This window comes from Eupeodes corollae, chromosome 1, assembly GCF_945859685.1.
Source record: "Eupeodes corollae chromosome 1, idEupCoro1.1, whole genome shotgun sequence".
Classification (NCBI taxonomy): domain Eukaryota; kingdom Metazoa; phylum Arthropoda; class Insecta; order Diptera; family Syrphidae; genus Eupeodes; species Eupeodes corollae.
Genome location: NC_079147.1, coordinates 296,310,258 through 296,333,676, shown reverse-complemented (window position 1 = coordinate 296,333,676; position 23,419 = coordinate 296,310,258). Strand labels below are relative to the sequence as shown.

Below are 23,419 nucleotides of genomic sequence, written 5' to 3'. Positions count from 1 at the left end.
ATTTATATAGTTCTGTTCGAAAGGTTTTAAGAAATAATATCGGCCTGACCGAATTCGCACTACGGGAGGAGGTGTCGCTATCTTTGTTAAAAGTTATATTCGATCTTGTCATGTTTAATAGTACCGATTCATGTGACTATTACTTTATAGATATATTTAAGGGTGATAATAAGTGTAGCGTTGGTACTATTTATATGCCATTACGCATGGCTAGTTTTGCGGATGATTACACCAATTGTTGAAGAAATATGTTCTCGCGTACCAAACCTTTTCATTTGTGGTGATTTAAATATTAATCTTTTTAACCTTCATCAAATTGTTTTAAAACATCAATAAATTCCCTAGGGTTCTTTTTCATTAATAATACTGAACCAACTCACTTCTTCTCTAACTGTGCACCATCTTTGATTGATGTTTTCCTACTAATGATGACAATTTTGTTAAATGGTTAGTCAATTACCCATCCCTGCGTTTTAATATCATAACCTTATATTTTCAATGCTTGACTTAAATTTCGATACAAAAATTCCAGCACTCTTTCCAGTATCGTGATTTTCGTAATATTAATGTTGAAAACTTATTTAACGAATGTATGTCGATGGATTTTCATTCAATTTACACCACATCTAATGTAAACTATCAAATTGAATACTTTACATCAGTAATTAAAGATCTTTTAAAAAAAACATGTTACATTAAAAACGTGTCATATGAAATCTCGAAGTTGTCCTTGGCTCTCTGCGGATATACTTAATGCTATTAAGGCTAAAGATGTCTCATACAGACGTTGGAGACGTTTTGATTTTCCAAATTTTATATTAATAAGTTTAACTCAGATCGCTCGTCAAAGTTTTTTTGGAAGGAAGTTAAGAATATTGGTTTGAGAAAAGCTGTTCAATTTTGTGATGATAATATTGATGTGTAATATTTAAATTTTAAATTCTATACTTCAGGAACCCTATTCAGTCAAACGTTTTCTAGATGTGCAGAGAATAATACTATTAACGTCTTTCGGTAAGTGCCGTAGTTGATAAACAGGTATGTAAAGCAATTTTTTCCATAAAATCTAAATGCTTCAGACTTCACAATATTCAACCTGACTTTGTTAAAATCCTTCCTCAACATTATAATGACATCTACTTAGTACTTATACCATCCAATGGAAGACATCGAAAATTATCCCCATCCTAAAACAGGGAAAGAAGAAGGAATATAGACCGATAGATATCCTATCTTTTCTAGCTAAAGTTTAGAAAGTCTGATAAGTAAATAGATAAAATATTATATTAAAAACAAGCAATTATCGAATCCTTTGCAATCTGGATTTCGGTCTGGACAAAGTTGTGTTTGAGTTTTACTCAAAGTATCTGAGGACAAAAGACATCCTTTAGACAATAATATTACAGCTGTGATAACCTTACTTAACTTTTCAAACCATAATCTTTGTAAACCATAATCTTCTCTGTGATAAATTGACGACCCTATTTAGCTTCTCTGACACAACCAAAAAACTTATCTATTCATATTTGACCAATCGTATGCAAGCCGTGTCTTGTAATGGTAGAATGTTCTCGTTCCTCTGTGTTAATAATGGTGTTCCTCAAGGATCAATCCTTGGACCTTTACTGTTTTAATTGTTCATTAATGATCTGCTCTCTGTTTTGTCTTACTGTCAGTTTCATATCCATGCAGATGATGGCCAATTATATATTAGTTTTCCTGAGATGATGCTTAAGGATGCAATATATAAAACTAACATTGATTTACAGGCTATATATGATTGGTCGACACGGAACGGACTTAAACTCAATCCTAAAAAAAGGAAAGCTCTTTCCTTGTTTCAATAAACAAACTAAACTCAGATAATTTCCCTTCTGTTTTGTTGAATAATTGTATTATTGAATATGTTGCCCAAGTTAGAAATGTAGTTTTGGTCTTTAACAACAGGTTAACTTAGGAGACTATCTGTTACTAGATTCGTACTACCTACCCATATTCAATTAAAGCTGGTAAAAGCACTTGTCCTACCTATAATAACATACGGGTGTGAGCTGTTTGCTGATCTTGATTCTCAATCAGCTCACAAACTGAAGGTGGCATTAAATCCAATAGCTCGGTTTGTTTTTAAACTACGGAGGTTCGATCATGTCTCTTTTCAAGCTGCGATCTAGTAGCTTTCTTTAAATATCGTTCTTGTATTTTAGTCTTCAAATTAATTGTTAAAAAGAAGCAAAGTTATCTATGTTACAGACTTAATTTGTGTCTTTCTAGCCGTTCCATTTTATTGCGCTCGTCCACCTTTACGTGTTTGATATCGCGCAGTTAATTTGTCATTTATACTGTTAGACTGTGAGCTTTCCAGTCATATGAGGTCTAGTATCGAAAACAGAAAGTTTCAAGCAAATTTGTTTTGAATATTTCTCGAACTTGCACTGAACATTCTTTTAAAATAATAATTTTCAATTTAATTTACTTAAGTCTTGATTTAGATAACTTTTAATTAATATGTCTCTTGTTGCATTCTGAAATGAGTAATTCTTAATTTTAGTCCATTTTTAATGTATAATTAATGTTAACTAATTTTTTGTTAATTTTGTTAATTGTATCTTAAATCAATGTTTTATATCCTGTACTATTTATAAGTTCAACTTGATGTACAGCTGACATACAAATAAATAAATATCAAAATAAATGTAAATATCAAAAACATCATCACCGTTACTTCGACCCTCAAACAGAGTTTAAATTCAATAAACTCTAAGCGCTTTGCGTTATCGTTTCAGAGTGTTCAAAATCTATCAACGCTGAATAAAATAAATTTAAAAAAATAGAATAAAAAAAACACTGTGACAAAGCTTTTTAGTTCCGTATTGTATGTAAAATAGATTTTCCAATTGGATTGAAAGCAACGACATTTTGGCTGAGCTTCAGCAGGGTTCAGGAAAAATTATTTACAAATCGATCAAATATTTTCTTTGCAATTGCAACAATCTGTATGTCTTTTTCGTCGACTTTCGGGCAGCATTCGATTCTATTCATAGGAAAGCTCTACAATTGTAGAATCTTTTCAAAAATAATAGCAGTCATCAGAGTAAAGTATACAAAAAACGTGTCTCGAATGTGGGATGGAAAACAACTTTAAAATGAGTTTCGGACCTAAATGTGAGTTAAGCAAGGATGCATTTAAAGCGCGCTTCTGTTCAGTCTATACATAGACGATAAAACAAACTCAGTCAGAGGCGGTATAGTGCTTAGTGGAAAATCTATTCCTTGTCTTATGTGTGCTGACGATATAATCTTCCTTGCTGAATCTATAGAAGGAATGCAGCTGATGATGAATATACTTCAGTGCTATTGCAAAGTCTGGAACCTATATTAGTTAATTTATCTAAGTCCAAAATAATGATATTTTGAAGCGGTGTAGGGAGATATTCAAGAATGGAAAAATGGACTTTTCAAGTAGAAGTCGTAGAAGTATCTGGATGTATTGATTACCGCGAACGTGAATCTCGAAAGACACCTCCGAGAAAACCTAAGCGTGTAATGTGTAACGTGTGAAGAAATGACGTTTCACATATTGCTCAATAAAAAGTTTTCGAGCAACTGTCACTGAAATTCTTGCTCACGGAGCGCAAGTGTGGGGATACATGTCGTTCGATGCAGTGGAAAAGTTCCTTCGTTTTTTCATCAAAACCACCTTAAGGCTGCCAAGTACGACGCTCAACTATAAGCTTCACCTAGAAACAGGAACATGTCCCCTTTCCTTTGATACTCTCAAATTACACTTTAATTATATGGCAGGAAATATGGATATGGGAGAAAATAGGATTCTGAGTCTTGTGCTAAGTAAGACTATTAATTCTAAAGGAGCTTGCTTAGGTGAGTGGTATAAAATGGCAAACGAATGCTCAACAACTTTTTTCAATATCAACTTAAGATAACCTTTCTTCGCTTACTTGGAAATTTGATATTTTGTTGATAAAAATCGGAAACAGGATGTACGATAAGCTAACTGAGAAAACGGAATTATCACTGTATAGAGCATACTACACTAAAGTTAACAACTTTTTGGAAAACAACCCTACTTTTTGTAAAAAGCCATACTTTTTTTCCGATCACACCATGCGCAAAATCAGTACAATCCTTAAAGTCAGAGGTGAACTCCTCAGCTTAAACTTTTTTCCTCGCCGTCCAGATCTTCCTCTATGGTGTGATTTATGCAATCAAAGAGAACATGTTCCATTTTTTGGGAGTTCGTCCAATGCGAAAAGAATTTCGCAGGAGATACTTTGGAATTGATGCACTCAGTCTAGAGGAAACCATAAAATTGATGAATAGAGAACTAGGGTGGGAAGTCTTACACAAATATTGTTTGAGTTTCTTACGATTCAGAACATGTTAAATCAATCAAAGTCTTAAATGTATACAAAATTATTTGCAAAATTGTTAAATTTAATTTTTTAAAACGTTGTATTAGATTTTTCTTTAGTATTATAATTATAAAAATTAATTTGTAAATGTCAGTCTGGTAGAAAAAATATATTTTATTTATTTTGTGTATTATTTCACTTTTGAGAAAAATTAAATTTGTTTGAATGTTCTTTCAGCATTTGTGATGTAACTATCTGTAAAAAAAAATTATTTTCATGTAGATATCTTCTCTAGTTCTTGAGATATTTGTAAGTCTGAAAGAATACTGTTTCCTGAGCGTATGAACGTTTTCGTTTACACATAAAATTGGAATGATTACATTTTCTAATGGGAAATTCACATAATATTTGCGATGTCTAGGAATTTTAAACAAAAATTAAGTTTTTTATAGAATTTTAACATTTTAAAGTTGTGGAGTATTTATTAAACAATAATCAAAACGCGTTCGAAAGTCATAAATTTCGCAAAATATAATAATAAACAATCATTTTCCCTTCAAACAATAATTTTGGAACCAGTGTCTCTAAGAACTCTAAACAAATTCAATATAATACTCAATTCAAGGTATACTCTGAAGTCATTCAAAAACTCTCAACAGTAATTACTTCGTGGTATCTACACTTGAAAAAAGTTCTTATACCGAAATCCTAAATTCGTTCCCAAAAAAAAACACAGAATGTAACGCCCGTCATAAGAAATCATACAAATTTACGGTATTTTCCAAGGATGCAAATTCACCTAAGTCTATAAAACCACTTTAACTTTTCTTCTTTCAGTCTAATCAAGAAATAACTTTTTAGGGAGGGAGAAAAAACAAGTACCAGAATTGAAAATAATGTACAGAAAAAAAGTTTATATCGTAAAGTATTTCCTTTCGTGTTTTTCAAGTAAACTTTTCCAAAAAAGAAAGCACTTTAAAGTGTCTAGCTCTGTGCTCACAGCTTCCCCATAAAATGCACATAAATCTTGCTGAAACGAACTTATTGTTAAGAAACATTGTTGTTAAAAAAAAGAAGGAAAATAACAAAAGAAACGAAAGAAAAAAGTAAAACAAAAAGAAATAAAATAAAAATCGTATCGGAAAAGGTGATGGAATTTCAATTTTTCACTTCCTTTTTTCTTCCTCCATTTTCACTGTTATTGTTTTTTAAGATTGAGGTAGGTATTGAAAAAGGGCCTTAAACTTTTCCCTTAACTTACAGAATTGGTACGTATGTTTTTTATGGTTAAATACTACATTTTTTTGGAAGATGTGTTTGTTTATTTGTAAAATACTTCAGCATTTTTCTGTTTTGCTTTTACTTCCGACTTCAGAAAACGTTTTAAGCGAATTGAAAAATAATGGCAGTACTAAGTGGCCTGGCTTGATATTACTTCGAAAGTTATATTTTTTGTTGGTGTGTTTTTTTTGTGAGTGAAAGGAACACAAGAAGTTAAGAGTGTGGACCTGTCCTTTTTTACTCACAGAAACCCCAACTCTGTGGAAGCCTTGTGATGAAGATAATTAATAACACGGGGGAGTTAGATGGAAATACGTGGGTCATCAATGTTATTTATTCAGCTTTATTTTCAATTTTTGTGTTTCTTTTAAGGATGGATGTTTTTTTTTGTAAGGACTTTTTAGACAAAAAGAAAAGTCGAAAAAGAAAGATAATTAATTCTTGTGGCTTTAAGAGCTATTAATTTTGAATTTAAACGAGGAAATTGAAAGTATAAAAAAAAGTAAAATGATAATGAAGAATAAGGAAATTAATTTCGAATTTATTTTGAGGTTAAATTTACATTATGAATACATACAAAAGAAAATTCATTATATCTTTTAATTTGTGTTTACTTTAAGTCTTTAAGGATCTTAGTGCAATAAGCTATTGTGAATACATTCAATGACACTCAGTGATTTATGAAACATCACTTTTTATAAATTAATCAAAAAACAAATAATGGTTATCCCATACGTTTTGAAAATTGATATTTTAGGTTAATAAATTGGGAGGATAACTGAAGTTAATATCACCAAGAATTTAATGTTGCTCTTTTAAAATGCTTCTTTCTTCGACTTTTTTCAAAAGCCTTTGCACACTTTTATGTTTTCATGCTATTTATAGCTTTTCAGACCAAGTCGTTTCATTTATTTTACGTTATTAGTATTTTTAATGGTTTCTACTTAAGAAAACTAAATTTGTAAAATCAATCAGTCAATTGTTAATGTAAAAATAGGCACACATATTTTCAAACCTTGAATATTTCGCATGTGAATGAAAATTGGTATGGACACTGAGGACATTTTAATAAATTGTTGTTGTATTTAATTGTCCTTTAAACTCACCAAAAGTTCCAGTCTGGAACAAACAAATTTCGGGGGGTAGGGAATCAAATACTATTTCTTGAAAATAACTCCATAACTTAAAGCTTCTGAAAAAAAAAACTTTTAGTAACACTTAGTAGTCCATCTTTCATACATACAAAATATTTGTATACCTTTCTTTCGTAAGGAAAATTATAAGGTGGGAAGTATTGAGTCACAAATGTTTGTATTTAAAAATTTACAAAAGCTCCCAAAATCTTACATAGTTGTTGATATATTATTATTCTTAAATTTTTACTAATTTAATGAATGAAATTAATTTGAGATATATCAAGAACCGAGCATCAATTTTTACCAAATTTGCGTACTATTTTTTGTAGATTTTATATTTTTATGAAAAAGCGGACTGTTGAATTTTTATAAAAAAAAAAACAAGTAAATATCGCAAACGATATTTTCTGTGAAATAAAACAAGTTTGAAGACAATATTCTTAATTTTTAAAAGCTTTTTGAGTCGTAAGTAAATTTTTAAGAAGTTTTTGTATTGTTTTTTTTTTTTTTTTTTTTTTTGTTAAGTTTTAATTTTTTGTAAAAAAAAATTGTCAACTAGATTTTCCTCAAAATTTTACTGACTGTTGAAGCTATAATCTAAAATTATTTAAAGATATTTGAGCCGAAAAACTATTTTTCCCAATTTGTTTAAAATTTTCTTTCAGGTTTTAATTTTTTTGTAAAAAAAAAAACTGTCAATTCGATTTTTCTAAAAACAATATTTCTTATAAGGTTAAATTAATAAGTGGAAAATGAATTTTTACCAAATTTTGTTCAATTTTCATTTAAGTTTTTAATTTTTGTAAAAAAAACTATCAATTCGATTTTTCTTAAAATTTTACTGAATGTTGATAGCAATATTTTTTAAAAGATAAAAGTAGTTTTAAGCTAATATTTCAAAGTTTATGAAAAGATATTTGAATCGAAAATCAATTTTAACCAACTCTGTTAAGTTTTCTTCCAATTTTCTATTTTCTGTAAGAAAACTGTAAATTCGATTTTTCTCAAAATTTTACTTATTATTGCTAACTTCATTTTTAAATAGATTAAAGTAAATTCAAGCCAATATATCAAAGTTTTGAAAAGATATTTGAGTCGAAATTCAATTTTTACCAACTTTGAGTAATTTTTTTTAGGTTTTTATTTTTTATAAAAAAAAACTGTCAGTTTGATTGTTCTCAAAATTTTACCAGATGTTAAAAACAATATTTATTGTTGTACAAAATTGTTTTGAAGATAGAATCATTATGTATTCTCAAAATTTTCGAGGTGACATATTTTTTTTTTCAAATTTTTTTAATTCATAAAAAAACGATTAATTGGATTTGTTCAAAAAATATATTTGTTTGGTATCACGTTAAAATTTATTATTTAGGAAAAAACGTAGAGAATGTACGGACGTACGTACGTACACACGCACGCACGCACAGACATCTTTCTAAAAATCTTTAATTTCGACTCTAGGGACCTTGAAACGTCGAGAAATGTCAAAATTTACAATTTGACAAGTTGGATCCATTACAATAACTTCCTATGAGAAGTTAAAAATAAAAAATGAAGAGCATGTTTTAACAGAAAAAGATATTTGCATTTTATTTAACCATCATTTAAATAAGTTTAAAATTCAATCGATGAATATAGAGACAAAGAATGTTCCAACCTGAGCAATAATTTAAAAGATCCTTTGTACCTTCAAGTCTAAGGAAACTCTTTGAGAAGTAAGGCCTGCGGATTTCTTGTAAGATTGGGCACACAGCTAGAAAATGATACACGTTTTCGGTTTCATTGCTGTTGCACAAACTACATATCAACAAAGCTTTTCAACATTGCTTTAAAGATAACACTCATTTGATTAAGAGTAAGTTTTTGGTTAAAATAATTTCGAATAAAAAGTGTGTGGTTTAATTCTTTATATGTAAGCCTAGTTATCGATGTTTTCGCTCTATTCACACATTCAAAATACAGTGAATCATCTATTTTAACTATACTGTAGAATAAGTGCTGCCAATTGGTAAAGGCTATATTATTGAGGTCGAAGTTTACGCTGTGTTTAAAAGCTAGATTATTTTATTCTTTTAAAGGCTACATTTCACGTCTAAGTGCATATTTTAATATCTGTTTTTGAAGGTTTGAGTAAGACCTTTTCATAACTTTTATTATATAATCAGCATTTGATTTTAAACTATTTTAAAATACTTGTGGCATATCCAGTTTGAAGATGCGTTTGAAAAATGAGCGTTGAATTACTTAAAACTCTTCTAAGTTTTGATAGCCAAAGACTTTTTAATGGTTTTAATGGTTGTATCAAACAATTTAAATTTAGCAGTTGCATCCACATGCTTGTTACAGAAGAAATCACTCCACATAAGACTTATTGCCGTTTTGGCTGCAGTTCATTTTGTTTTACATGGGGAAATCAAGGTTACGAGTTATCAAAAAACAAAAGTATCGAAACTGATTGTGTATTTCTATTGGTTCACGTTCCAAAAACCATTTCTATTGGAAAGTTGTTCTTTGATGATAATTTTCAAAAACCATGATTTTCGACTTTGCCACATTTATACTTAAATCCCACAAATCGCAAAAACGCTTCAGCTTGTTTATTTGTATCTTCAAAGCAATGTGATTATCAGTCAATAGTACAATGTCATCGACGTATATGAGCATTTTTATTAATGTTTCACCAACCTTAATACCACCAGGTAAATCTTTGAATACGTCATCAATATATATTGCATATGTTAATGGACTTAATCCACAACCTTTTGGATTACCAGCACTTGTATTGAAGAAATTAAACATTCTACTTCCATTCCATACAGCAGCAGAGGTATTGGTTATAAGAAGCTTATATAAGTTGAGAAATTTTGCTTGCATATGCAATACGTTCACAGTGTACCAGTCAATGAATCCCCAATAATAAAAAATGAAAGAATCGTACCTTGTGTTAGCAGTTGATGATTTTTTTAACTTTTTGAATGACGATGTGACTTTATTTGTTGTTGTGACTTTAAAAAACAATACAATTTAAATAAATCAGAGAGCACACAGAACTTCAATCATTTCACAATGTTGACAGTTAATCAATCTCAAGTCATTGACATATTTTGTCAAAATTGTCCTTATATAAACTGTAAGTTTTGAATGTGGAAATGTTTCATTCAGAAAGCGTTAAGAAGTTATAGCAGTTTCAACAAATTTGAAATGTTGAAAACATTGAACAAAAATTACCTCAAAAGAATCAATGCTTGCAACAGTTCGCGTCGTGGTCTTTTAAATGATGTATTGTTTCATAATAATGTCAAAGTTCAATCTTTATACTGAAAAAGAAATATCATGAAAAAAAGAAAATTTGGATAACCCTGCACTAAATGTACTTAAAAAAAACACGCTCTAACGATTACCAAACAAAATGTGGAAAAGTCAAGAAATCGATTGGCATCTAAACTTAAATACAAATTTTGCAGTTATATTTTTAAATCAAAGCAGGGTTCTAGGATCCCTGAGCAATTTCGGGCATTGTATTTGGCATAAAATGGAAAAGGTGTTTTTCTGTTGACAGAATTTTCTTACAGAAATAAATTATTTTTATTTCGTATCATCAATAAATAAAAAAATATTAGAATTTTAAAACATTGGATTTGATTTATGTATCTCTGTATGGAACGCAACATAAACGGCACAAAAATCATTCCTTTTTGATCAGTGCTAGAATTCTGATATACAGATTCAACTATGGATCGTTTTATGTACTGTCACATTTATCAAAATAAAATGCTGTCACACGCTAAATATCAGTTGAATTTGAGATGGAAATTTCAGCATGACAACGACTCAAAGCACACGTTCAATACGGTTAAGACATTTGTCTCAAGAAAACCGGATTGGCGTATGTTATAAACCCAGATCTCAAACCCATAGAACATTTTGTTTAGACCAGCCTAATATTGAACTAATTGTATGTTAATTATGCTATATTTATTATTAAATGAAATTATATCAAAAACAATTTTATTTTATATGTTATATTAGAAAGTGTTAATATTTATTTAAATTTTAAAAATAAAAATACAAAATTATAGTTGAAATCTAAATTTATTTTTTAATTATTTAATAATCGAGGGAATTATATTTCCTTTTGTTTTGGCCAACACTGTATGTTGACTTTAAATTCATGATTAAACATACCATATTATTATTTTTTATTTAATAATTTTCGAAAGATATTTTGGCCTTAAAACAATAAAAAAAACACCTAACTCTAATCTGTTTAAAACGTTAATGGTCAAGTTTGAACTTTGAAGCTTGTATTTCTCCATTTTTTAAAATTGCTTAGTTTTTACTCATCACATTTTAAAGGAAAACATATTATTAACATAACGAAAAACTTAACTTCTTTATATTTTTGTCAAGTTCGCAGACAATTTCAAAAACAATAAAGAATAATTTTCACGTTAAAGATGTTTTTCAAGTCACAGAGAAACATGGAGGAGTAAATCTAGGATTGTAACACCCACTTTTTTGACATTTTATTATGTTTCCTATACAAAATTCAACACTTTCTCTTCAACATACGTACCTACGAATCTATCTTGATTTATCACAAGTAAAAACGAAAGAAAAAAATATTATTTTTTAATCCTCTTCATCAAAAAAACAGCAAGATACTTTCAAAAATATGTGTATTCTGTCCATAGAGAGTATAGGTTAATAATTTCTAGAAGATACCAGATATGAATTGTCCAATGACCATAAAAGCCATGTTGTCTATATCTACGTAGCAGAGTTATGTTCTTCCATCTAAAAGTGCACTTTACTACTAATTGAGTGTGAAACCTAAAGGAATCACAAACTTGCTGCTTTATAACTCAATCTACTGACCAATGAGGTGTCTAAAGTTTCCATCATGGCCAAAGAACTAAAAACCAAGAAAAATAAAACACACACAGTTTTCTCCATGAACTTTATCATAATGGAATTTTGTTCGTTAATAGAGTTTTGATATACCCTGGATCTTTTTCAAGGAAGAAGAAAATTTCTGTGCACTATAATACTCGTAGGTGTAGTTCTGAGTATGTCTGTTAATAATTGCGTTAAGGGAAGTTTTTGTGGAAGAAAAAAAAAAGATCCTACATCCCACATTCATTAATATTTGAGGGAATGAGATATTTTTGTAGTTTTTAATAGTTTCCGGCTTTTAAATTTTATTGATTAATATTTTATCTGTAAGATTCCATTGCAACTAATTAAGATGAATAGCTATTTCTTGTGCATGATTCCTAAAGGCTTACTTAAGAGAAAAACACATCAATTATTTGCCTTAACATTTCTGGCTAAGGGAATAATATTCATACACTGTTGATTGGTTTTAAGCTTCCAAAGACAAACTCTTCCTTTATAAAAGTCTTAAGAGTTATAACAATTACCATTGAAAGTCTATGACCCTACTTCAAAAAAAAAATTCCAACAGAGCTGAAATTCGGTAGAGAGCGAGGGTTCTTAACCCTCCATAAAAATGTCCATCCTTTAAACCTGCCTTAAAATTCGAAAGACGTCAAGATTATCGCTTGTTCATCCCGCAATAAATTTTATTTATTTTCTTTTAAAGAGACCAAGATAATTAATTGTGAATAATTTGTCTCGTGTCTTTTTCCGTCGGTTTTGTTTCTATAAATAAGATACTTCACGATATTATCAAAAATCTTGAAGTATTTTATTAATATCCCGTCATATCCTTCCAGAACTTTTAATTTTTTATAACCTTGTGTCAGAGAGTTCAAATATGATGATGGATATCAGTCTTTCCTCAAATTCCTAAAAATAAATGTTGTTCTAATTTTGATCCCTTTTTAAAGATCTAAGTGTTTTTAAAAATATCAAGATAAAAAAATTCCATCACATATTCTTTAAATATTCATTAAAAAATGTTAATGGAAGAGAAAATTTCGATTCAACATAATAATAAGAGTTTAATAATTAAAAATTCTCTTTTTTGTTTTACATCATCATGATCTTAAGTATTTTAATATTTTGTAATCCCTTTCGCATCTAAAACATCTTGAGCTTTTAAAATTAAACCAAAAATAAAAGTATACATGATAATAATAAATATTAAAAAACATTATTACTATACCACAACCAAGATATGGTCGTTGTTTTCACATCTTCACTCCTTCTGGATAAAGGCTAAATGAGTTGTCCTTTAAATCATGTGAAACGGAAGTGGAAGAGGATTTTTTGTTTAAAACTGAAAATTAAAACAAACATAAAACCCTTCATATTTTACTTTGGCACAGAGTTTTATTCAAATGTGTAAACGTATACTCGTATATTCGGTGGCGTGTATACCTTCCGGTAAAATCTCAGTCTTTTAAAATAAACGTGTGTTTCGTGCATATTTACTTCTATTCTTGAATCTTTTCTTTGATACACTCCAAGTTATTGGATTTAAGCTATTTTTTTGAAAGTTCTTCTCTTTTGCTTTTCTATCCTACAGTTTTTAGTACTCACCTTAATTACTATAAGGTAGAGGTGAAATTTTTTGTGAATGCAATATTCTTCAAAAGAGTACAATCATTGAGTATAATTTGAGTTTGGGACTTTTTGTAATCTTAGTTCTAAGAAATCAATTGAATGTATTCTCTATTGAGTTCCTTGCATTAATTTATGTTCCTTGCTTTAAGTTAGAATCTTTATAAAAGAAAGCAAATTAAGTTTGTATTATTAGCTTTCACTAGGAAGCTATTTTAATCAGTTCGATTTGTCGAATTTAAATTTTTGACATTTCTCTACTTTTCAAGGTCTTTGAATTTAAAAAAAAGGTGATTAAAACGTGCTTCAGTATGTTTGGGAAGTTTTTTTCGTAGTCCATATCTCAAGAACCAGTAGATTATTTTACTATTATTGTTTTATTTATTTATTTCCAAAATAATTGTAATCAACGATAACTAATATTTTTGACATCTGATAAAATTTTAAGAAAAATCAAATTGACAGTAATGTTGAAAATTTCACCTAGAGAAAATATTTTTTTGGACATTCACTAAAATTTTCATAAAAATAAAACAATGAGTTTTTTCAGCAAAATTAAAATCTCCAAAAAATAGCACATACAATTGGTAAAAATAGATATTCCATTCACGATATATCCTGAATAAATGAAGGTATTCACTTCCAAATGATTTCATTCTGTGCTACATTTTCTTAGAAAGAAACAATATTTAATTGTTTATACTAGAAATACAAGCTTTTAATAAATGGTACTAAAATTGACAGAAATTGGTTTTCGACAAAAAATCTCGTTAATAAAAATAGATTTTTAATTTCATCATACGCAAAATGTAACTGGTCATTTGTATTTAATTTGTTGAAAAATTCAACAGACTTTTTAGAAAACAAAATGTATTATTTACGATAACTCTCCAAGGCTTTGCTCCTGCATTTCAATTTATATTTTTTTATAGGATTTTAATGGCGTTATTTCGAAATCAACTTCAAAATACTTTTTTTCGTTTGAAGTTGATTTAAATGTTTTCAGTATTTCATACATTTTTTTTTAAAAGTTCCTTCAATTATTATTCACCTTTCCTATATATATATCATCAAAATCTATATTTTTGTGTGCTGCTTTTCGATAAAAAAAAAAAGCCAGACTAGTCAACCTATTTTGGCTCATTGTTAATCTTAGATAATTCTTAATCAACTTTAATTTTGAAAAGCTTCGTTTACACGATGCCACTGAGACGCAAATTGTTAAATAAATTCTCACACCAATGATAGGCTCTGTAATGTGTCTTAAAAGTTCCTCCCAAAAATGAAACTTACAAATTCGAAGGCAGTGCAAACTTATGCTTCTTTTAAGTTTTGCAGCTCCCAAGTGACGCTGTATTCGCCACATTTCTAATAAGGTACTGTTATCTGTTAGTTCTGTAAATATTGAGGTAAGCATTGGAACAAAAGCAGGCAGTTCTTCTTCCGTTCCATATACTAATATTTTCGGTTGAAGGGCAGAGAAAACTGACGCAATGTCTTTCATGGTATTAGACCAATGAATAAGTTCAGTGCAAAATGTATCCTGACATTCTAGCATGGGTTTTTCTGTTTCGAGTTATAACGTCAAAACAGCGTCTTGAGCCCTTTTGCCAGCCATAATTTTCTTGTTTTTTTCTTCCCGGGCTTTCAATTGAATTTTCCAGCTCGGTGATTGTTCTTTTGCGTAAATTATGGCCGATTTAAATAAATACTCAGGATTTTTATGAAGAAAACTCGCGAGTGCCTTAAGTTGTCTTATAACACTTTTTTCTAGAGTGAGCCTGGATTTTTGCAAATATTTCTTTGCTGCATCAACTCTTCCAAAATATCGATAAGAGATAACACAAAAACGTAAAGTCGCATACAATAGATAAGAGTATGGTAACTGCACCTCTGGTATCCAAATTCTTCTTTTGAGGATCACAAAGGAATTCAAGAGTTCAAACTATCTTCACGTAAATGGGTTAACGGCTTCGCGATGAGAACTTCATCTAGTTTTTACAAGTCTCTTGACTGACACACCAACTTTTTTATGAGAATATCTCAACAATGCGTAGACGCTGAGAAAAATATGTAAACTCTTTCCAATGTCTCAAAAAACGTTGTACTTGAAGGAGTACTTCCTAAAGAGTGTACTCCACAAAAGTTTAAAGAATGTTTCGCACATGGCGTAAACAAAGCCTTTGGATTGATTTGTCGAATTAATTTTTGAACACCTCCATTAATACCGGCCATGGTCGCAGCATTATCTTACCTCTGAGCCCCGCACAGGGTAATGTCAAGACCATCTTCATTGAGCTGCTTCAAGATATCTTCAGTAAGCATTTGGCAGTCTTTCCATATGTAGGAAAAAACCATGGAAAGAATTCCCTCACCTTTACTTCCTGGATGTGAACGTATCTAATTACCTCGCTCTTTTGGTCAATGTGTGATGCATGGGGTGTGCTGTCAAAAATAATGCCAAAGTACTTCGAGTGGTGGTTGCCTTATCACCTATTGAATGCTTGATTTTCAACAAATGTTCTTTCAAAACTGGGCCATATTTATGGGTATAAGTTTCACCAATTCCAAGAAATTGCCCCTATTGTGCGATGACTAATCCGCTCTGTGGCCCCGAAAAGACGAGCAACAAACAAAGATACGTGCAAAAAGCGTGTTACTGGTATAATATTGTATTTTGCAGCTTTAAGCCCATTTCTAAGGTTTTTCACTTTTCTAATGAAGTTAGGTGGTTATCCGATTTCTCGTGCTCTAATACTTTAGGGCTAAGCTTCCACCGCACATTAAACCCAGTCACGAAGTATGCGATTCATTGCATGCGAATAACCGACAGCAAAAACAAAACAAACTTTTTGTTAGCTTGAATCTATCGTCCATTTCCGCAATACTCTTTCACCATTTGGGAGGGTACCTACTATAAAACCAGACCTACTCGTCCCCTTTGTTTTATTGCCTGACCTTTAAACTTCGGCTGTATTAAAAGGACCATCTTTGTTTTAAAAATGAGCACTTCTCTTTTTTACCAAATCAAATTTTCAAATGATCACACATTGGAATTGGCTATTTAGAAATACCAGAATAAGTAGAGCACTCTTTGCTAGTCGTTTGCTTTTCCAATTCACCAAAATGTTCTTTTTCCTGAAAGCTGATATCATGCTCCTTATTTCCAAAAGTTTTAGGTAATTCAATTTCTTCTAATGAACTTGGTGTGGTAGGTTTTTCCAATGAAGTTGAGGGTTCAATTTCTGCACTAGACGTTGAAACTACTGGTGTCACAATCTTATAAATGTCATCACTTTATTTAATAAAAAGAAATGGACCAAGTATAGAGCCTTTTGGTAAATCACAAAATTTCAATGCCTTAAAAACATTATTTTCTTGTTTTTCAATATTTTTATAGAGGAATATTTCAAAAATCTGACATCCAGGATAAATTTCGGAAATTGGAATTCTATACAATTTTGATATGGCTGAATATCGTTGTCTAACAATTGAATGAAATATTTAACGAAACCATAAAATATAGTAGTACACGTGGCATGATGGCTAGTGCGTTGGACTGTCAGTCGTTATTTGACCTCCAACGAGTATAGAAGTGTTTCATTTAAAGTTATTTTCAAGTTAAATAGTGCAAACAATACTAAAAATAAAGTTGGCAGTTTGCCAAAAGGAAAATTAACAAATCGATAGCCTAGTGGAGCTGGCGTCCGAACACAATACCAAGGGTCGTGGGTTCGAATCCCGGGCGGAGCGCACCAAAAATATAGAAGCTTTTTTTCACAATCGGGAAATCGTAGATTTTATTGATTGGGAAAAAAGGCAAATGGATAAGGAGAGGAAAGCAGGGGTATCGAAAGATACCTCTGCCAATTCATCAGGTGATGCCAATGTGGTGCCATCAGCGGTACACAAATTCACCGCAACATCATCAGGCCACCAGTCTGATAGTCAATTACCAACAACAAATGTTAAGAGAAAGCTCAAGCCTAACCTTGTGGAAAGGAACAATGCTGCTAAGCGCGGAGCGATGCGACAAGGCGTGCAGCAAAAAAAACAACAAGAGATGACGTCACAGAGCGAGTCGTCAGACGGAGACATCGACTACGTCTCCGAAGGTGGAGAGGGGCACTATAGGTCGCCTACAAATAAAAATAGGTTCTCAAGCCTAGCGCCGCCAGAGCAGCCGAAGGAAAGGGAGATGGAGGTGACTGAAGCCCCCAACGACAACGAAGCCGATGAAGTGGAGCTGGCACAAGTGCTGCAGGCAAAAAAGCAGCAAATAGATGCCTATGAGGACCAGCTAAAAAAACTGAAGGAGGAGATGGAGCCCCTTCTCAGTGCACTGAAAGCCAAAATCGAAGCGCGCCGACAAAAAGAGGCAGCTGAAAAGGAGGAAAAAGTAACACAACGGCTGCAACAGCAGCAACAGGCGAAGCAAAAAAAGCCTGATGCAAGACAACAAAAACAACAACCACAGCAGCAACAACCAAAGCCCGCTACCAAAATCACTGGAGCGGAGCAAAAAATGAAGGCTTTACCAGCAGTGACAGGCCCAATGAAGGAGGGCCCATCTACCTCGAGTAAGGCCAAGCAGCAGCAACAACAAGAGCTACAAGCAAGGCAGCAGCAGCAGTAGAAACAGCAACAAAAGCCGCAGAAGCAGCAACAGCAGCAGCAACAGCAGCAGCAACACCAGAAACAACCACAGCCTAACAAAGAAAAAATACCACCAATAAGGACCCATAAGGTTGACATACAGGACATTAAACAGGTATGTAAGTCGGCCACTAAGGGCAAATTTCTCATTAAAATTCTAAACGAAAAAGAAAAGAATTATTCGGTCTAGTGCTTCTCACTGGCCGAATACAAGTTAGTTAAAGAGTTGCTAAAAGAGGCCACAGCTGAGTTCTTCAGCTACACGCCTAAGAGCGAAAAATTCAAGACGGTCCTTCTGAAGGGCATAAGTTCCTGCACGGAACCGGAGGAGCTCTTAGCTGAGCTCCGCCAAAAAGCCAGTGACGATCTCGATTTTATCGGGGTCAAGCCTTTCACTACGGTGAAGTCAAGACGAGGGGGTTATAGGCTGCCCATGTTCCTCGTAACATTATCGCCCCAAAGCAGTTTGAATAGTGTCGAGAGAATCACAACTCTCGACAATCAAGCTGTACGCTGGGAGACATTAAAAAGGCACGACGACATTCTACAATGTACGAAGTGCCAGAGGTTTGGCCATGCCAATGCCAACTGCAATATGCAGTTGCGTTGTGTGAGGTGCGGAGAAACCCACAAAGAAGGAGAGTGCAAGCTGGGGAATGAGCGGGTTGAGGATTTGACCCTGCTCAAGTGTGTCCTTTGTGGAAACCAAGGGCACCCCGCTAACTATAGGGTTGCCCTAAGGTCCAACAAATGAAACAAAAACAGGCCAGTCAAAAAGCCGAAAAAAGTCGACAGGCTCCAACACAAAAATTCGTAGATCCCAAATTTTCCTACGCCCAAATGGTGTCAGGGAATGGGAACACGAGACAGGCTCCACCAACGGTTGCCCCAAAGGCCCCTCTGCCTAAGGCACCAGAGGTGCAGCCTGACATTGTAGCCTTGTTGTTGAGCATTCAAGGTCAACTAACAGGACTGCAAAGTCAGATAAAGGAGCAAGGCAAAAGGGTAGATCATCTCTACTCTTTGTTGCCTGGCCTGGCGCAATTTAGACAATAATGGGCGCGCTGCCGGAGACGCGCCTAAAAGTCCTAGCTGTGAATGTAAATTCACTGATTAGGATTGAACGAAGAGCCAATATGTTCCAATTGTTGAAAGACTACAGTCCCGATGTGTTTATGGCTAGCGAAACTAAGCTAAACCACAAACACAAATTGACTCATAAAAATTACAATATCGTAAGAAGAGACCGGCCTGATTCCACTCAAGGGGGCGGTGTCGCTCTCTTTATACGAAAAGGCATTAATTATAAAGTCATATACAACAATGAATTGCGAAAGCTTAAGACGCTAGAAGTTTGCGTTGTATGCATCTCTCTCTCTCAAGGGAAGCGGATGTATATGATTGCGGCTTATGCGGCTGGAGCTCCGCAGGTTACTTACTTTGCTTCAGAACTCGAGATTCTTTTTAGGGAACTAAAACTGAGCTTGGAAGAAAACTATTTCATCTTGGCCGGTGATTTGAACGCAAAACATGAAGATTGGGGAAATCAACATAGTAATACCAGAAGTAATCATCTTTTTAATTTGATGAATCTTTACAGCGTTGAGTATGGCGTCGACCTGCTGGCTACTGAAAGGCCATCGTATCCAAGAAGCGGCTCCTTTCTGGACCTTTTGCTTTACGACACCAGACTGACAGTTACAGACAAAGTGGGTAATCACCCGCAAAACTGCTTACAGACAGTCGAGTACGACAGTGATCACTGCGGACTGGGTGCTGTAATGCAGATTCCGAACGAACGCGTGGAGTTGGAGGAATACGTTCCAACGCATTCTTACAATTACAGTAAGATGCGGTGGCCTCGTTTCACCAATGCCCTAGCGAGAGAACTTCGTTCGAGTGACATAGAACCACCAAACAACAGAAACCTGACAAATACAGAAATTGACCAACATTTACAACAGATGGACGAAACAATAAAACGAACGATGGAACGGACAATCCCAAAGTACAGAGCACGGGACCAAATGGACGCTTACAGAAACGCGACAATTGACGCACTGCGAAAGCACAAGAGTGGCTTACTGACAAGACTCAAAAACTTGTACAGACGACTTACAGACCCACACGACTTGGAGGTTAGAACACTGAAGTCGTCAATAAAAAATGTCAATCTGTTGATTAAGGAGAACTACAGGGTATCAATTAACAAGTACTGGGATCGCAAGATCCGGTCAGTTAATTCGAGCGACCCTAGTATGTTCCCTAAAATCAACAAGATATTCAGAAAAAAGAACGACAATGACCTTCCGAGTCTGAAACTCCAACGAACCGAAGAAAACAGAGACGTACTCATGACAGCGCAAATAGATCCAGAGGAAGCCATCTTTGACGATGACTTTTACATAATTGAAGATCCGAAGGAAAAAGTGGAGGCGGTGGGAGCTGCCTTCCAGCAAGTGTACAAGGTGAATGTTAGCATTCGCCCCAACCACGACCTGGAAAACAGAGCCCTACTTAATCACTTTTACCTTCGAAATGATATGACACAATGGCGATCTGAGAACCGTGGTTTCATGCGGTTCAATGACGATTCCTTGGCAAATGCCATAATCGCCGAGCAAACGGGAGAAAGTCCCTTGTTAGTGACGAAGGTTGAGCTTCAGCTCATCTTTAATTCAATAAAAAATAAAAAGTCAGCAGGTGTCGACGGTATATCCAACGTTGTACTAAGACATTTACCGACGGAAGCAATTGACATTTACACCACACTCTTCAACAATGCACTGAATAATGCATATTATCCAGTGCATTGGAAGACCGCTGTGGTTCATCCTCTCCCGAAAAAGGGAAAGGACAACTCCAACCCGTCAAATCTTCGGTCGATAAGTCTTCTTCCGAGCATCAGCAAAGTTTTCGAAAAGATCATCAATAGGGCTCTGACTAAGTGGGCTGCGGACAACAAAATAATTCCGGATAATCAGTTCGGATTCAAGGCGGGTCATGACACAATTCATGCTGCGTCTAAACTCGTTTCTGATATCCAATGGAATAAATCAAAACAACAATGCACAGGTGCTGTCCTGGTTGATTTGGAAAAGGCCTTTGACACCGTATGGTTAGAGGGTCTTTACCTAAAATTGAGCAGGTTTGGCATTAGGAAGCCATTGTTGTATATACTTTATGATATGCTTAACGGTAGAAAGTTTGTTGTCAAAAGTGGCAATGTAACTTCTACCACAACATTCTCAATTAAAAATGGTCTTCAACAGGGAGCGGTGAATTCGCCGATTCTCTTCAGCATTTACACCAGCGATCTGATAGGTAGTCTTACAAAGGCAATTGCGTACGCCGACGATCTAATTGCGTACAGAACGGCCCGAAAGGTTGAGGTTATTAGAATTCTCTTGCAGCGTGATTTCGACAAGATTCAGCGATATTGCGACGACTGGAAACTGAAAATAAATGTCCGAAGTCAGAGACAATTCTGTTCCGGACTCCGTTGGCTAGGGCCACGAGGGATACGTGTAAGAATTGGCGCAAGATGGTCATCGTTGATCTTCACGGGCAGCCATTAGCGAGCAAAAGTGTAGTGAAGTACCTCGGTATCTGGTTAGATCAGTATTTATATTTCGACAGACATATAAATGCTGCTCTGACCAGGGCCAGAGGAGCCTTCGCTCTGACGAAACGGCTGTTTTTTAGCAGTTGGCTTGACCCCAGAGTGAAGGTAATTTGCTACATGGCCCTCATACGGCCAATGATCGTTTATGGTTGTCCTGTGTGGTTTAAAGTTGCCCCTTCCCAGATGGAGAAGTTTCGGGTGTTCGAGCGGCAGTGTTTACGACGCTGTACCGGCTTATATCGAACAGCCGAATCTTCTTATGTGCATTACTATTCCAACGAGGTCCTATACAACGGGGCTCGAATCAACAGAATTGACAATTTCGTGATAAAACTCATTCGAGGTCACATTGCAAGAACTATGTCTTCGACCAACAATTTAATTTTCGGGGCGTTCTATCCGAACGACGAGTATTTTGAAAGTGCACGCTTGGGCGGCTTCATTCCACCAGAGGCATTCCTCTTTTTAGATAGATGCGGTCTGATACAGGATAGATTGGCAGTTCCGTTAATCTACCACGTCAGACGAAGAACCGTGGACAGGCGACTCCTGTACAATCGGGACGTCATGGCACAAGGCGGAGCAGAGCTCCTTCGGTTCAGTAGGGCTGTGTCCGAACGGGACCGAACTGATAGGGTGAAGCAGGAGAACCAGTTTTGGTGGCTTCAATCGGCACTTGATAGTGGGTAGTCGGGATGGGGTTTTAAGCCTTGGCCGGCTTACATACTTGTTTTATAGTTTTAGGGTTTAGTTTTAAGTAGAATAGGCATGGTGGCACAAAAAGAAATAGAAAAAAAAAAAAAACAATAAAAAAAATACAAAAAATAAAAAAAAAAAAACAAAAAAAAAAAAACATTAAAATAAAAAAAAGAAAACATGGAATAAAAAAAAAAATAAAAAAAGACAACAAAATATGAAAAAAAAAATGTTAGATAGTTAGATTTGCTGCTGTGGTTGTTCTAGTTTTAAGTAGTTTATAGGTAGAATAGGTAGTTTTAGTTAGTTTTAAGTTTTATTTAAGGACCTTATTTTAAGTACTTTGTAAGTAAAAATAAATAAAAAAAAGGATATTGATATTAGTTTTTTGTTCAAATTTTCTAATAAATACAAAAATAAATGAAATAAAATTTAAATGAAGTAAAATAGATATTAAGGCCGAAAGGCATTAGTAATTAGTGTTATAGTTTAGCTTAGAGTGTCCGTATGGGACCATTAAGTTAGTTGTAAGTTATGGATAATTAGGCTGGTTTTATGAATTTTTGTCTAGCTTTAAGATAGGTTTAAGAATGAATTAATAAAAATGAATTATAAAAAAAAAAAAAGTGCGTTGGACTGTCATGCGAAAGGTCGAAAGTTCGATCCCTGCCTATGCCACCAAAAGGTTTTTTACGGGTACTGCTTCTTGCGAGGAATTGACAAATTCTCCAAGAGTAATTCTTTTCATGAAAAGTGCTTTCTCAAATTAGCCGTTCGGATTCGGCTTAGAACTGTAGGTCCCTTCCATCCCTGACAACAGTTATCGCACACAGGAATGGTTGAGAGTTGTCACTAGGCCCTAGTTCTCAAACGGACTGTTCCGTCACCCAATTTATTTTTATTTTTATAAAATATAAGTAAGTTAGTTAGGAACGAATTTTCAATAACATTCAGATGTATTTAGCAAAATTATTCGACAGTTTCAATTGACGCCTGACAATGACTGAAAAAGTCATTTCTGACAGTATTGACACAAACAAATTGTAAATTTTAACAATTGTATGACATTTGTAACAATTTTTGTAATCATCTGATCTTCAAGATTGTAATATTTCAATCGTCTT

General features: G+C 33.6%; 1 protein-coding gene and 1 pseudogene across 1 annotated transcript in view; one reads left to right on the top strand and one right to left on the bottom strand.

The window, feature by feature from the left end:
* The window catches only part of LOC129940907 (ras-related protein Rap-1b-like), a 113,760-nt gene that overhangs the window by 25,878 nt on the left and 64,463 nt on the right, over window positions 1-23,419 (bottom strand). The window lies entirely within an intron of this gene.
* On the top strand, window positions 16,887-19,491 carry LOC129940906 (putative uncharacterized protein DDB_G0271606; annotated as a pseudogene).